Source organism: Vulpes vulpes, chromosome X (assembly GCF_048418805.1).
Source record: "Vulpes vulpes isolate BD-2025 chromosome X, VulVul3, whole genome shotgun sequence".
NCBI classification, from domain to species: domain Eukaryota; kingdom Metazoa; phylum Chordata; class Mammalia; order Carnivora; family Canidae; genus Vulpes; species Vulpes vulpes.
Window position 1 is genome coordinate 11,854,801 of NC_132796.1, and position 15,330 is coordinate 11,870,130.

A 15,330-nucleotide genomic window follows, 5' to 3' on the forward strand; every position below is an offset into this window, starting at 1 on the left:
GAGTTCAGTCAGAAAACCCCTTCTTCATAGGCTCAGAGCTGAGGGTGTGTCTGCACTCTGCTGGAGCAAAGTGCATAGACTTTGAGATCCATATTTCACTTACTGCTCTACTTTCCATATCCTTCCAACTGAGTCATCAATGGTGAGGTTGCCAAATAGCTATGGCGAAAACATCTTCTAGTTCCCCAAGCTGAGAAGATAACTTTGGTTAACTTCAGAGAATAAAGGATGTTTCTTGCAATTTCCTGTCTTATGATTGATAGATAATGCTTCCAAAAGAAATAACAAAAGGCATCTCAAACATAAAGTACAGAGAAATCTAAAACTCCACATGGCCAAAAATTGTTTGCATTTAGCTCAATTGGTTTTGACTACATACTTATCAAAGTGGATTTATAAGTACTTTATGGAAAATAAATAACAAGTTGACTTTATAGCCCAAAGGAAAAGCTAAAGCTCTTTCCTGTTTACATTTCTACCTGCCTAGCAGTCCCTTTTCCCTACAGAAAGAGCAAAGATAATCTCCATTAACAAAATTGACAAATATTTTCAACAGAGTTTAAATTTATGAGGATGAGCTGTGGATTCCAGGAGGGTTGTACTAATCACCACTGGTCTGAATTTATCATTGCACGGTGCTTGCCATGTAACCCAAATTTATTTCTACACCCAGACTGTAAAAAATAGCAGGCAACACTAGAGTACATTCACTTCTAGGGCCTTAGAAGCAAAACTTGAGACTTTATCCTGAGTGAAATGAGAACCCATGGTAGAGTTTGAACAGAGCAGTAACATGATCTCACTTGCATTTGAAAAGAATCACTGGCTGCTGTGTGGAGAAGGGGATCCATGGGGACAAGACCACAGACAGAGACCAGTGCGGAGGTCATTGCATCATAGTGCCTTGGTGGTAGCAGCAGAGTTCGTGAGAAGGTAGCTAGATTTTTTAACACGTTTTGAAAGTAAAGCCAACAGGATTTGCTAATGAATTGGGAATAGGCTGTGACAGAAAGACAGTCAAGGATCACTCCAGGGTTTTTAGGACTGAACGACTAGGAGAAGAAGGTTGACCTCCATTTGCATGGGGAAGGTTGCAGGTAAAACAGTTTGGAAGGAAGACTAGGAGTCCAGTAGAGTTTGTGATACCTCACAGAAATTCAAGTGAAGATGTTGAAAAGGCAGTTAGATGGGCACCCCAAGTGGCTCAGCGGTTTAGTGCTGCCTTTGGCCCAGAGTGTGATCCTGAAGACCTGGGATTGAGTCCCGCGTCAGGCTCCCTGCGTGGAGCCTGCTTCTCCCTCTGCCTGTGTCTCTGCCTCTCCCTCTGTGTCTCTCATGAATAAATAAATAAATAAATCTTAAAAAAAAAAAAGAAAGAAAGAAAAGGCGGTTAGATATACAAATCTGCAGTTTGAAGAGTGGCTGGGGATGAAGATATGAATTTGAGAGTTATCATCTAGAGATGGTTGGTCAAATATATCTTTTCAGTTAAGACCAAGAGGAAAAGACCTTACTTCAGAATCCCAGTGTGCTGGAAAGCATTACTTAGCTCAGACCTGAGGAGGAAAATAGGATGGATGAATAAGGAAAAAAATTACTTGAAACAACCCCCCCGCAAAGGAGCCATCTGTGGACTAAACAGAGAAATGATAAAAAGGGAGTTCCAGTCTTTGATTTAAAATCTAATTTGTCTGATATCAGGATTGCTACCCTAGCTTTCTTTTGATGCCCATTAGCATGATAAATGGTTCTCCAACCCCTCACTTTCAATCTGGAGGTGTTGGGTCTAAAATGAGTCTCTTACAGGCAGTATATTGATGGGTCTTGTTTTTTAAATCCAATCTGATACCCTGTGTCTTTTGATTGGAGCATTTAGTCTATTTACATTCAGAGTAATTATTGAGAGATATGAAGTTAGTGCCATTGTATTACCTGTAAAGTCACTGTTTCTGCATATTGTCTCTGTTCCTTTCTGATCCTTGTTACTTTTGGGCTCTCTCTTCACTCAAAGGATCCTCTTTAGTATTTCTTGCAGGGCTGGTTTAGTGATCACAAGTTCTTTTAGTTTCTGTTTGTCCTGGAAGCTCTTTATTGCTTTTTTTAAAAAAGATTTTTATTTATTCATTCATGAGAGACACAGAGAGGCAGAGACATAGGCAGAGGGAGAAGCAGGCTCTCCATGGGAAGCCTGATGCGGGACTCAATCCTAGGACCCCGGGATCACAACCTGAGCCAAAGGCAGATGCTCAGCCACTGAGCCACCTGATGCTCCTCTTTAACACTCCTTCTACTCTGAATGACAGCCTTGCTGGGTAAAGTATTCTTGGGTGCATGTTTTTCTCACTATCAGGGAAATACAAATCAAAGCCACAATGCGATACCACTTCATATCAGTCAGAATGGCTACAATTAATAAGTCAGGAAACAACAGATGTTGGTGAGGATGCAAAGAAAGGGGACCTCTCTTACAATGCTAGTGGGACTGCAAGCTGGTACAGCTACCCTGGAAAATAGTATGGAGATTCCTCAAAAAGTTAAAAATAGAGCTACACTACAACTCACCAATTGCACTACTAGGTATTTACCCAAAGGATATAAACATAATGACCTGAGGTGGCATATGTACCCCAATGTTTATAGCAGCAATGTCCACCACAATAGCCAAAATATGGAAAGACCCCAGATGTCCATTGATAGATGAATGGATAAAGAAGATATGAAGATGTATACACATACACACACACACAATGGAATATTACTCGGCCATCAATAAATGAGATCTTACCATTTACAGTGACATGGATGGAACTAGAGGCAATTATGCTAAGTGAAATAAGTCAATCAGAGAAAGACAATTATACAATTTCACTCACATGTGGAATTTAAGAAACAAAACAGGATCACAGGAGAAGAAATAAGATGAAATCAGAGAAGGAGACAAACCATAAGAGACTCTTAACTCTCAGGAACAAACTGAGGGTTGCTGGAGGGGAGGTGGCTGGAGTGATGGGGTAACTGGGTGATGGGCATTAAGAAGAGCACTTGATTGGGCAGCCCAGGTGGTTCAGCAGTTTAGTGCTGCCTTCAGCCAAGGGTGTGATCCTGGAGACCCAGGATCGGGTCCCACCGTTGGGCTCCCTGCATGGAGCCTGCTTCTCCCTCTGCCTGTGTCTCTGCCATTCTCTCTCTCTCTCTCTCTCTCTCTCTCTGTATGTGTCTCTCATGAATGAATAAATAAAATCTTTAAAAAAAAAGAAGGGCACTTGATGGAATGAGCACTGGGTGATGTATGCAACTGATGAATCAGAATCACTAAACTCTTCTGAAACTAATAATACACTATATGCTAATTAATTGAATTTCATTTTTTTTTAAGAAAGGAAGTTTCAGGAACTTGGTCAGAGCATTACATTTCTTCACTGGTTTAGAAAAGTAGACACATCTCAGGAGCACAGGGTCATGAGTTGAAGCAAGGTACAGGTTCAGAGAAGGCAGCTGACAAGAGAGATAGTCAAAGCCCAGCCAGGTCAAGGCTGAAACATTGATGGGCATTCAAAGCATAGAAGATTCTTTTTGGAGTCAGCTCCTGCCTCTCAGCTAGAGTCTGAGAGTGATTGAAGACTTTTACACTTTGCTTAATACTTCCTAATTGGCTCTAAATAGAGTAAACTTTCATCCCCTTTGGGCTCTACCTCAGTCTCCAGATTGAATATTAAAGCCAAGTTTTCTAATCCAACTAGAAATGTCCCATAGTTTTTATCTTCTTGAACTCTATCAGGCTCATTTTGGAGACAATGTTCCCTTCTCTCCTTATCTTCTAAGGGATTCCTCTGGTCTGGGCCATTAGGAGGGGTAGTTACTGACTCCATCCTTAGGGGCCTAGAATAATTGGCTTAGACTAATTAAGATTTGCATCTGATTCATGTTGGAAAATGGTAGACATCCAACTAAAGTTGGCTCTGCCTTGAGGGAGTAGGGGGGAATGTCTTTCATATGGGTAACATACATAGTGCTTGTTTCACCCACTGCAGAAGGGGCTATTTGTGGGGGCATTTTTCCATAGAGATTTCATTCCAACAGTGAGTTTGGATTCTTATGAATTTCAGGCACAAAAGACAGAACATGAAAAATCTTCCTGAATGATGCCTTGGTCTGGACAGAGTTTCCATCTTAGTATCAATATCATGCTGCTGCCCCTACCCACTGACTATATAGGATATAACCAAATAAGAGTGGACAACAGGAGGAAAAAATCCTGATAGTAGAGGAAAGATATCTATCCAAACCACTACCCCAGTTTCTCCAGGAATATAGCCCCCCCCCCAACAGTGGTAACAACTATCTGCTCAATAAGTGAGAGGAATGAGAGAATGAAAATCATTCTGTGTTGCTGGGAAATTTTACTCAGATAAAAGATGATACGAATAAACTCTGATTTATAAGATTATAAAACTTTTCATGATTTCAGAGAAATAGGAGGTCAGAGCAGCCCCAAGGAATCATCATGTAGGCTTTTTGAAGGAGATGAGACTGAATCATAGAGACTAATACTACTAATAATAGTAACAATAATGATATCTAACCTTTGCTGAGCGCTTATTGTGTGCCACCCAGAATTAAGTGCTTTACATGTGCTCCCTCATTTAATCCTCACAACAGCCCAAGAGGTAAGCAAATGCACCATCCTCATTTCCTAGATGAGGAAACTGAGGCACAAAATTAAGATCACAAAGCTCAAAAGCAATGAAACTGGAATTTGAGCCTTAGCAGTCTGGTTTTAAGGTCAGACTCCTTGGGGTCGAAAGGGCTTTTTCGACAGGCATGGAAAAGAGGGACAGTCAAGGTATGGAGAAGCATAAAAGGTGTGACTGGACAGCTCAAAAAACGGCCTCAGGGGCAGCCCGGGTGGCTCAGCGGTTTAGCCCCGCCTTCGGCCCAGGGCCTGATCCTGGGAACCCAGGATCAAGTCCCACGTCAGGGTCCCTGCATGGAGCCTACTTCTCCCTCTGCCTGTGTCTCTGCCTGCCTCTCTCTCTCTCTCTCTCTCTCTCTCTCTCTCTCTCATGAATAAATAAATAAAATCTTTAAAACAAAACAAACAAACAAAAAAAAAAAACAGCCTCAGGATGACATGAAACTTGCCTCAGTTACAAAGTTTCTCTCCTTATCTTCATCATTTTCACTGAGAGGAGACCTCTGCCTATCTTGATAAAAATCTGGTTTTTCTCAGTAGGGTGAGTATATTCAGGAACAGGGAATGATAACTAGAGATCGTAGATTCAAAGATGACAACTTCAGATGACATGGCAATAATTTTGTTCTCTTCAAAGCCAATCTTTGCCGGTGATAAAAAGCAGTGGTTCTCAACCAGGGTAATTTTGCCTCCCAGGAGGCAATTGGCAATGTCTGAAGATATTTTTGGTTGTCATAACTGAGAGAGGGTGGGTAGAGGTCAGGGATGCTGCTAAACATTGTACAATGCCCAGGATAGCTCCCTGCAAACAAGAATTGTTTGGCCTCAAACATCAAGTGCTGAGGTTAAGGGACTCTGATCTAGATAATGCTATGGGCATAATGCTCTCAAGAACGAACGTGCATGAGTGATTACACCTCCCTGAATCTCAATCAAGACCAAGCAGAATAGTAAGTAGCAAAGCTGCCAAGGTGTGCAAACACAAAGTTATCTTAAACATGGCTTGTTTATATATATATATATATATATATATTATATATATATTATATATATGTATACTATAGTATATATATAGTGTATGTGCATGTTTATGTATGTGTGTGTGTGTATATATATATATATATATATATATATATATATATATAGTGTCTGTGTGTATATGCACTGGTCTCAATAGCAAATAGGAGAAAGCAAGAAAAAATAAAATATAAAATATCAGTCCAAATAATTAGCTCTGTTTTGAACATCACAGGGAAGAGAACTGACACTCGAAGTATTTACTGTGTGTACAGGGCACCAATGTACATCAGCTTGCTGAGAGTTCACAACTACCCTTGTGCAAGTTGATACTTTTCGAATCCTCAGCAAGATTAGTAATTAGCTCTATGTCACCCAGTAAGAGGACAGGGACAGGACTCTTTCTGTGGGATTTGGCAAAGGTTCAAAGGAACTAGTAAGACTGTTGAAGGAGAAAATAATCATAATTTTTAAAAATAGATGAAAGGATGTAGCACTTCTGCCTTGAAATTTGCTGACGTCAATACTTAAGGACATATTATCTAGACAACGCCCTTTCTACCAAAAAAAGAACAGGATGAAATGGGTGAAATAACACATCAAAAGCTCATGTTTAGTCCTAAGGGAGACTCGCTTGGCAGTTGTAAACACTGACACAGACTACTGAACGGTGTGTGTAATGCTTATCTCTGGAGAGTTTCATCGGCTGAGGGCTTAAACATGGCTTTGACTGAGAGGGAGGACATGGATGACCAGAGCTCCAGTCAAATGCTGCCCTGGGAAAAAGAAAAAAAAAATAATGGAAAGGAATAAAGAAAGCCTACAGGGCAGCCTGGGTGGCTCAGCGGTTTAGCACCGCCTTCAGCCCAGGGCCTGATCCTGGAGACCCAGATCAAGTCCCACGTCGGGCTCCCTGCATGGAGCCTGTTTCTCCCTCTGCCTGTCTGTCTGTCTGTCTCTCTCGAATAAACAAATAAATAAATAAAATCTTAAAAAAAAAAAGAAAGAAAGAAAGCCTACAGGACTTGTGGAACACCAGTAAGAGAAACAATGTATTATCACTAGAGCCCCAGAAGGAGAAGAGAGAGACAAAGAGGTAGAAAGCTTATTTAAAGAAATAATGGCTGAGAGAGATTTATCCAAGTTCCTGAAGCTAATAGGTCACTCAACATTTCAGTCTAAAATGATGCTCTCCAAGACACATTGCAATAAAACTGTCTAAAATCAAAGACAAAGGGGAATTTTTTAAATAGCAAGAGAAAAAAAACCCTCTCATACAAGGGAATCCCCATAAGGCTATAAGTATATTTATCAGCAGAAAACTTGCAAGTCAGGAGGGAATAAGATGATGTATTCGAAGTGCTGAAAGAAAAATGGTTTACTCAGCAAAGCTGTCCTTCAGAAATGAAGGTGAGATACGGACTTTCCCTAAGAAATAAAAGCTGAGGGAGCTCATCGTCACTAGACCTGCCTTATAGGAAATGTTGAGAGGAGTTCTTCAAGCCAAAACTTAAGGACTCTGATTGGTCACATGAAAACATATGAAAATAAACAGCATACTGATAAAAGCAAGGACATAATCAGATGCAGAATACTCTAATACTGTAATATGGCGGGGTGTTAACCACTTAACTCTAGTATAAAGGTTCAAGGACAAAAATATTAAAAATAGCTATGGGGTCACCTGGGTCAGTCAATTAAGCACCAGTCTTTGGCTCAGTTCAAGATCCCAGAGTCCTGGGATGGAGCCCAGGGCCTGATCAGGCTCCCTCCTCAGCAGAGAGCCTGCTTCCCTCTCTCCCCCTCCCCCTGTTGTGCTCTCTCTATCTCAAATAAATAAATAAAATCTTTAAAAAATTAAAATAGATATAGATGCAATAATTTGCTAATGGATACATAATATAACAGGATGTAAATTCAAACATCAAAAACATAAAAGGGGGAGAGTAAAAGGATAGAGATTTTGTATGCAATTGAAGTTATTATCAGCATTTTTTTAAGATCTTATTTATTTATTCATGAGAGACACAGAGAGACAGGCAGAGACACAGGCAGAGGGAGAAGCAGGTTCCCTATAGGAAGCCCAATGTGGGACTCAATCCCAGAACCCTGGGATCATGACCTGAGCCAAAGGCAGATGCTCAACCACTGAGCCACCCAGGAATCCCTATCAGCCTATGTTTTATGTAATCCTCATTGTGACTACAAAGCAAATACCTACAGTAGATTCACAAAAGATAAAGAGAAGGAAATGAAAGCATACCACTGTGAAAAATTATCAATTCGTAAAGGAAGGCAGCAAGAGAGAGAGAGAGAAAGGAAAAGGGGAACTATAAAATAACCAGAAAACAACTAACAAGGTGGCATTAGGAAGTCCTTACCTATTGATAACTACTGTAAATGTAAATAGATTGAATTCTTCAATGAAAAGATGTACAGTGACTAAAAACCAAGACCCAACTGTCTGCTGCCTACAAGAGACTCACTTCAGCTTTTTTTTTAAGATTTTATTTATTTATTCATGAGAGACACACACAGAGAGAGAGAGAGAGGCAGAGACACAGGCAGAGGGAGAAGCAGGCCCCATGCAGGGAGCCCAAGGTGGGACTCAATCCCGGGACTCCAGGATCACACCCTGGGCCGAAGGCTAAACCGCTGAGCTACCCAGGGATCCCCTCACTTCAGCTTTAAGACACACATAGATTCAAAGGGAAGGGATGGAAAAGATAGTTCATGCATGTGTAAACTAAGAGAGTAGGGTAGCTATACTTACATGAGACAAAATAGACTTTAAATCAAAAGTGGTAATAAGAGACAAAGAAGGTCATTATATAATGGTGAAGAGATAAATTCATCAAAAAGATATGACCATTGTAAATACCTATGCTGCCAACATTGAAGCACCTAAAATATATTAAGCAGATCTGAAGGGAGAAACAGGCAACAATAAAATAAACAATAAAATAAAGTAAGGGATATTAATATCCCCCCCCCCCAAATTTCGACAATGGATAGATCATCCAGATAGAAAATCAACAAGGAAACATTGGACTTGAACCATACTTTGGATCAAATGGACCTAATAGACATATATAGAACATTCCATCCAACAGAAGCGGAATATACATTCTTCTCAAACGCACATGGAACATTTTCCAGGATAGATTATATGATAGGTCACAAAATAAGGCTTTGCAAATTTTAGAAGACTGAAATTATACCAAGTATCTTTTCCAACCACAATGGTATGTAACTAGAAATCAATACCAAGAGGAAAGCTGGAAAATTCACAAATAAGTAGAAATTAAACAATACACTGCTGAAGAACCAATAAGTAAAAAAAGAAATCAAAAAATAAGTTGAAACAAGTGAAAATGGAAACATACATTGCAAAATGATTACCATGCTAAGGTTAGTTAACACATCCATCACTTCACATAGTATTTTTCTTTTTGTGGTAAGAATTGATAAAACCTACTTTCCTAGCAACTTTCAAATATACAATACAGTATTGTTTATTTATTTATTCATCTGTACCTTTTTAAGGACATTTTTCCAAAGAAAACATACAAATAGCCAATAGGTAACAATAGGTACAAAGTGATCAACATCATTCCTCATCAGGGAAATACAAAGCAAAACCTCAATAAGATATCACCTCACACCTGTTAGAATGGCTGTGATTTAAAAAACAAAACAACACAAAACAAAACCAAGAGATAACACATGTTAGTGAGGATGTAGAGAAAGGAGAACCGCTGTTCACTGTTGGTGGGAATGTAAATTGTGCAGCCACCATGGAAATCAGTACGGAGTTTCCACAAAAAAAGTTAAAAATATAATCACCATATGATCCAGCAATCCCATTTCTGGGTACATATCCAAAGAAAATGAAAACAGGATCTCAAAGAGGTATCAGCACTCTCATGTTAATTGCAGTATTATTCATAATAGCCAGGATATAGAAACAACCTACGTGTTTGTCACAGAATGAATGGATTAAAAAAATATGTGGTATAAGTTCTGGGAATGTAATGTAATGTACAGCATATAGTTAACAATACTGCATTGTATATTTGAAAGTTGCTAGGAAAGTAGGTTTTATCAATTCTTACCACAAAAAGAAAAATACTATGTGAAGTGATGGATGTGTTAACTAACCTTAGCATGGTAATCATTTTGCAATGTATACATATACCAAATTATTACATTGTATACTTTAAACTTACACAAAGTTATATATCAATTATATCTCCATAAAGCTGGAAAACAAATAAAACCAAATGCTGTTCTGGGAATGAGTCCCAATCACAGCCCAACTGAGGCCTCTTCTGCCCCCACCTCCACCAACCCCAACTCCCACTCACTGTTTAAGGACCTGGGTTTAATAGGCATTCTAGTCTATCCTCCATTACATGTCTAACAGCCTGATCCAATGGGTTCTCTTCTTTCACTTCCAACCCTCTCAGGACCCTATCTCTCCTGGCCCTTTATAATTTCAGTTTGGAATGGTTAGATCTAAGTGGTGGATATATGGGTACACATTGTGCTATTCCTCCAGCTTCCTTCATGTAAGACAATTGTTATAATAAAGAACAGTAGGGAGTTTGCAGGGGCTAAGGGCAGATTATGTAGGGCCCTATTGTCATTTAGACTTTGGGGTCTACCTTGAAAGAGATGCGTACAGATGGAGAAGTTTGAGTAAAGGAATGACAGGATCTGATTTTTTGTTTTAACAGGATATGTCAGGGGTTTCATCCTCCATTTAAATCTGACTCAATACAGAATAAGGAAAGTTTTATTTCTGGTTGTAGTTTTACCAGACCCTCTAAAACATGCCCTGCATTACCTACAAGCAAAGCATAAATGGCAAATGACCTAAATCCAAGAATAGCATAGGAATGGCCAATAATTATCCAAAGTGCTTTATAAATGCTGAAGCGGAAATATAATCCTCATCTTTAAAATTTCCATTGTGAAATTTCAGCATCCAATCTGTGTAAGGTTCTGATTTCTCTCTATGCCACTGCCCATGGTACAATATTTAGCTTGGACCAAGAATAATCCTGGCAACTACCCTGCATGTTGTTACTCAATAACAGGGTTTCAGGCTCCCTAATCCCAATTATTGTCCTCCATTGAGCACGTACCTTGGTACATCCAAATTATTCCCAGAAAAGGAGTTGATGACAAAGTATATTTTTTTGACAAAGTATATTTTAAATGAAAAGTAGAATATAATCAAAATATAGAAACTAAAAGAATCAGTTGCTATAAATCCTCCAATAACATATGAACACTTTAAAATGTTATATGACTTTGGGCAATATATTTAAATTCACTTAGCCTCCATTTCTTCTTTTGTTAAGTAGGATTAGTAATATTTGCTATTGGGTAAATAATGAAAAGCACTAAAAATTAGTTAATAAAATGAATCCTGTGAATAAAACTTTTATATTCTTTATAAAAAGTGATATTGAGGGATGCCTGGGTGGGTCAGCAGTTGAGCGTCTGCCTTTGGCTCAGGGCGTGATCCCAGAGTCCAGGGATCATTTCCCACATCGGGCTCCCTGCATGGAGCCTGCTTCTCCCTCTGCCTATGTCTCTGCCTCTCTCTCTCTCTCTCTCTCTCTCTCTCATGAATAAATAAAATCTTTTTTAAAAAGTGATATTGAAAAAAAACTTAACTGGTGTGCACAAAGAAAAGGAAGATCTACTTAGAGAAAATATTTTGCTACATGAATAAATATTCATTTACACAATGACCGAATCTTAGAAGTAAGACAACCTATCTATCTGGAAAGAAATATAGATCTGGCAGGGAGGAGGTGAAAGGGAATGCATACATATGTAAAGCATCATTTGGATTCTCAACACAAGGAAAGAACCTTGAAACCCTGTTTTCTAAGCCCCCACAACACCCTTGATTCCCCCAAAGGACTCCAGTATTATCCTTGGGGAGGTTTTGTAAATGGGCATTTTATTTACCAATCTACCGGAATGTGCTGTGTTAAAGCACTACATTTGAAACTGTAACCTGAGGCTTTCTGCAATTCTTGTAACTGAAATGAACCTTGGTATTCCCCTTTATAGCTAATCAGATGATAATCTAGGAAGCAAACACTATATGATAGGAATCTAACATGAACTTCGATCAGTCTTGGAATGAATGATGGCGGATACTAGCATTGGCAAACCTCTGTCACTTTTGAGCAAGTAGATTTTAGTTCTTACATTCATTGATTTAAATTCTCTTTAGTTCTTCAAAGAGCATGTTAGATTACCTGGAATTGTGCTAAATAAAACCCCAAAAGCTTATCATATCAATGAATTGTTCCACTGCTGGCCTGTGGCCCTGTTCTCCCAGGGACCTTTGAGTCTTTGCTTTATAATAGCCCCAAGCAATGAAAAAATTGGATGAGTGACTCATATCCACAGACCTGGCAGACACATCACAGGCACCAATCCTCAATGTAAAAGAGTCTAAGTATCTTTAGAATTTGACCAGAGGCACAAAGTTCTATCACATTGAATAGTTAATTCAACAAAACAGCTTATCCATCCAGTGAGACAGAATTTTTTAACTGAATTGATTGGGAGGACAATTGATTTGATAAATGTAAATTAGTTCAATGATAGTCATAGAATAAAAGATTTTAAAAAAAGAAAATAATCATTTAAAAACAAGATTGTGGGATCCCTGGGTGGCGCAGCGGTTTGGCGCCTGCCTTCGGCCCAGGGCGCGATCCTGGAGACCGGGGATCGAATCCCACATCAGGCTCCCGGTGCATGGAGCCTGCTTCTCCCTCCGCCTGTGTCTCTGCCTCTCTCTCTCTCTGTGACTATCATAAATAAATAAAAATTTAAAAAAAAATAAAAATAAAAATAAAAAAATAAAAATAAATAAATAAATAAATAAAAACAAGATTGTTACCTAATTGAGTTAAAGTCAATACTGGGATAATTATCTGAGTTACACAAGTTTCTATCTCTCTTCTTCTTCAGAGATTGTACAGGATCATATCCTCTGGGGGGAAATCAAGGTATTATTGGGGCTAGAAGTAATGTATACTTGGAAATTTTTTTCTTTACAATTACAGTCGAGCCTTGAACAATGTGGGGGTTAGAAGCACCAACCCCCTGGGCAGTAGAAAATACAGTTATAACTTTCAACTCCCCAAAAACCTAACTACTAATAGCCTACTGTTGACTGGAAGCCTTTCCAATAAGATAGTCAATTAATATATAATTTGTATGTTATGTATATTATATACTGTATCCTTACAATAAACTGAGCTAGAAAAAAAGAAAATATTAAGAAAATCATAAGAAATAAAAAATACATTTATAGTACCATACTGTAAAAAATCTACATATAAATGGACCCATGCAGTTCAAAGACAAGTTGTTCAAGGGTCAACTGTACACTAGAAGCTTTCCAGGGTTTTAAAAAATTTCTTTGTGTTGAAAATTCAAATAGATACTTGATCTATATTCCTACCAGTTGACTCCCCACCAGATTTATGTGAGGTTGTGTCTTTCCACATGTCCTTTATTTCTGAGATTCAGCTATTATAAATACATGTATATATTCATATAGTAAAATACTTCCCTTAAACCCTTTTATTCCTCTTCATGGCTTCAAGTTGAATAGTCTCAATATCATCTTTAATAAATAAAAAATTTCACTTACACAGCACATTGTCTTTATTAATTTTTCTGTTTTTTATTATTTATTTCATTCTGTTCTCTCAATCTTTTGGGCAGATAGGGCAAGTATTAGTTCCTTTTTAAAACTAGTCTATTTACACTAAATGAAGACAACTTATTTCATGGGATTGCCTTCTCTCCACTCTTACAAATCCCTGCACACACAGGATCACGCAATTAGTTAATGGTGGTGTTAGGATTAGAACCCAAGCCATACAGGTAATACTGCATATATGCCAGTATTAATCTACTTCCATTGGGATCTGGGGCAGCATCCCATCACCAAACACTTGAATATTTCTGCATTCAATATTATTAAATACAATAAATACAGATCATGAAGAGCATTGTATTTGTTCAGGTCAGGTGTTGCAGCTAAATGGTTTTCAGAGGGTTTTGGGTTTGGGAATTGCAGATAAGGGACTGTGATTATGTATTCCTCTAGCCCTGGTGCTCTCCGCCACTATGTGAAGCAACTAGCCATTAAAATACAATGACTACTTGCACATCTTTTTTCTCTTACTCCAAGGCTTTTCTAGATTGCAAACCAATCTACTGGTAGACAGCAGAGAGCACCATTAACCCCAAGAATGTTCTCCATCACTTTCATTGTGCACAGGATTTAACTCTCTTTTTTCTTTTACTACCAAGAGCCCGACTACACTACACAAAAGCATTCAAATTTTTTTTACCTACTTATTTTGCCCTCTCAACTCTCTGGCTTCTTTCAGGATAGGCATAGAGAGAGGAGGAGGAGTAAAAGGATAAGACCAAATCACAGAAAAGTCAAGAACAAAGAGTGTGTCAAAGAGGAGGGAAGGGAGCCCTACACTGTAAAATGACTTCAAGAGATTCAGGAGGGTGAGGACCAGGACTCCGTGACCTTAACAACCAGAAATTCACTAATGACTTTGAGGAAGCAGTTTCCTCCATGAGAATGGATGCCAGAATGCAAAGAGTTGAGAAGCAAGAGGATGGTGGTGAAGCCAAGATGGTGAATATAGACCGAATCTTTAATGAGCCAGGATCAGTGTCCCTTATCTGGATCAGCCAGATAGTCTCAGACTATCAATGAATTCCTTGTACTAGTTCCATATACTTTCTAATTCTTCCATTAAAACCTGCTTTTCCTCAAGCACTGACAATAAAATACAGTCAAAGCTAGTTCTTGTTAAATCATATTCTCTTTTCATTAAATTGCTGGCACTATAACAATTTGTCTTTTAATATTTTATATCATAAATGTACAATACTTAAGCTATATCGTGAGTTAATATGCTGTGAACTGGCCTGAAGGCTGTCTTACCATGTATGATGTATTTACGTGGGGAACATCTTTCCTAAATTCCAAGAAATTGACTAGCAAACTAATTTTTTTGCTAAAGCTATTAGCAAACTAATAGCTTGAACCACAGGCAATTGCCGTTTTTGTAGATCAAAAATGATTGCATAGCATGAATTTCATCCGATTCAACCTTACAAGTTTTCAAATGCAACCTTGATACAAACTGAATGTTGCCACAAAAATTCATTCTTCACTAATTATGGTGGGCTATGAATTAATGGTTTAAGATGACAAATGGAGTCCAGGGAGTGATTAAGACATTATTCTTATTTGGACTTTTGCTAAATTCTGCAAATAAGGGCCACTTGTTCACTGTACCAAGGCACTTGACAGTGGCACTTCTAGCTTGCCTGTCCATGGTTGTTAGTGTTCACCTTTGTTCTATGCTATGCCCCGGAGCTCATGTTCTACCCTTTTCAATGGTCTTATATATGACCTAGCCCTGTTGTTCTGAGAACCAACCTACTTTCAGATTGGGTCCAAAGATATCAGACACTTGGAAAAAAACTAGGATCATTCTCTCTGAGTCTGATTAAATGTCTCCCTTCATCCAATACCCCACATC